We start from the raw sequence: 2,500 nt of genomic DNA, 5'->3' as shown, positions 1-2,500 counted from the left end.
ATGGCTGTACGTACACATGCATCATAAAGTCTGCCTTTTACTCTGAGCGAGAGGCCTTTTGTCACCAGCAGGGGTAAGAGCTCTCTAAACTTTGCCCAGGCTATCTTACTCTAGCAGTCACACTTTCAGCACACCCACCCCCGCTACTGACTTGGTCTCCTAGGTAGCGGAAGCTATCAACTACTTCTAGTTTGTCTCCCTGGAACGTGGTAGGCAGTTGGTCTCTGCACATTTCCAGTGTTTATTTCTCCTGAGCATCTGCCACATACGAAAACTATCTTCCCAGTTAGCCTACCTTGACATTGCTGCACCTCTTATGTGTCCATAGCTTACACTTGGTGCACCTTATAGAGTTTCTACCTACACCTTTTTTACAGATCGAGCAGGGCCATCTACCTGAAGTAGTTTGTGGTGGTCAACCTTCCTACTTATTAGGACTTTGGTTTTGGCTAGGTTGATTCTAAGGCCCTTCGATTCTAATCCTTGTTTCCACACCTGAAACTTCTCCTCCAGTTCTGATAGTGACTCAGCAATTAGAGCAAGGTCATCAGCATAGAGGAGCTCCCAGGGGCATCCTGTCTTAAATTCTTCCGTTATTGCCTGGAGGACTATGATAAATAGGAGGGGGCTGAGGACTGAACCTTGGTGGACCCCAACCTCTACCCGGAATTCTTCACTGTACTCGTTGCCAACCCTCACCTTTCTAGCAGCATCTCTGTACATGGCTCGCACAGCTCTCACTAACCATTCATCTATCCCTAGTTTCCTCATTGACCACCAGATAAGGGATCGGGGGCCCTGTCAAAGGCTTTCTCCAAGTCAACAAAAGCCAGGTACAAGGGCTTACCTTTGGCTAGGTATTTCTCCTGCAGCTGTCTTACCAGGAATATAGCATCAGTAGTACTTTTCCCTGGCACGAACCCAAACTGCATATCATCTAACTAACCTCTCTCTAATTAACTGGGCTATACCCTCTCCGTAACCTTCATTACCTGATCCAACAGCTTGATGCCCCTGTAGTTATTTGTATCTAGGGCGTCACCTTTACCTTTGTAGCAGTTGACTATTATATATATATATAATATATATAATATATATATAATATATATATTATATTAATATAATATATAAATATATATAATAGTTATATATATATAATATATTATATATACTATATATATATATTATATATATATATATATATATAGATATATATATATAATATATATATATATATTATATATATATTATATATATATATTATATATATATTATATCTATAATAATATATATATATATATATATAATATATATATATATATATATATAATATATATATTATATATATATAATATAATATAGTAATATATATAATATATATATATATATATATATATAATATATATAATATAATATATATTTCTCTCCCAGGAATGACAAGATGTGAACGAGGACAGGCGAGGTCCCCTGAACCTCATCAACACCCTGTACATGGAGCAAGTAATACTCCAACCAACCAGGGCAGGTAACACACTGGATCCCTGCTTCACAAATAATATGGATCTTATCCCATAAGTGAAAGTGACACCGACACTACTCTCGGATCACAACATGGTAGAGCTGACCATGTACGGGCCAAAGGAAAGCATGGACATGCAGCCTACAAGAAACCCTCAGAATCTTTCCAGCTTGAACTTCCATAAGGCAAACTGGAAACAAATTGAGAAAGAGATCCTTTAACAAAACTGGCCTGAATGTCTCTCCTCGCCAGACATCGATGTGAAACTTCAACAATTCATGTCTGTAATGCAAGCCATATGCTACAAATGTGTCCCAGAGAGAAAGGCCACTGTACACAAGAACAAAATCCCCAGAGAGAGGAAAATTTTAATGAGACGGCGTACAAAAATTTCAATCGCGCCTAAACAAACATATTGAAAGCAGTGAAAAGTCCCGCCTGAAAATAAAACTGTTCGAAATTGAAAAATGTCTGCAACTCTCCCATGAAAAGGACAGAGCAGACAAAGAAGCCTGGGCTATAGACAACATAAAATCTAACCCCCGAGCTTTCTACAGGTATGCCAAAGAAACAGCTACAGTGCACTGTAGGATAGGGCCACTCCTTTACAAGGATGGCACACTCACAGGAAAACCAATGAGGGTAAGTGAAATACTGAATGAGCAATTCAAGAGTGTTTTCCTCCACCCCTTGGGCATTTCCAAATCACCAATCCAACTGACTTCTTTACCACTGCAGATATAAAATCAGAGGCAGCGACGATAAATTACATCGATATAAAGGAAGACGATGTAATAAAGGCTATAGATGAAATGAAAACAGACTCAGCTACTGGCCCCGATGGATTCCCGGCAATCCTTCTAAAAGTAAGAGAGTCCTAGCAAGACCACTGCAGTCTCTCTTTCAGAGTTTCCTTGCAGCTGGCAAACTTCCAAGAAAACTGAAGGAAGGTAAAATATGCCCTATTCATAAAGGAGGTAG

At 39.0% G+C, this 2,500-nt stretch overlaps 1 protein-coding gene across 4 annotated transcripts in view; it reads left to right on the top strand.

The window, feature by feature from the left end:
* The window catches only part of LOC115224126 (coiled-coil domain-containing protein 73-like), a 182,801-nt gene that overhangs the window by 4,637 nt on the left and 175,664 nt on the right, over positions 1-2,500 (top strand). The gene's annotated exons all lie outside the window — the stretch shown is intronic.

The sequence above is a fragment of the Octopus sinensis genome, linkage group LG24 (assembly GCF_006345805.1).
Source record: "Octopus sinensis linkage group LG24, ASM634580v1, whole genome shotgun sequence".
NCBI classification, from domain to species: domain Eukaryota; kingdom Metazoa; phylum Mollusca; class Cephalopoda; order Octopoda; family Octopodidae; genus Octopus; species Octopus sinensis.
The sequence above is the reverse complement of the archived record's forward strand: the minus strand, read 5'-3'. Positions and strand labels throughout refer to the sequence as shown.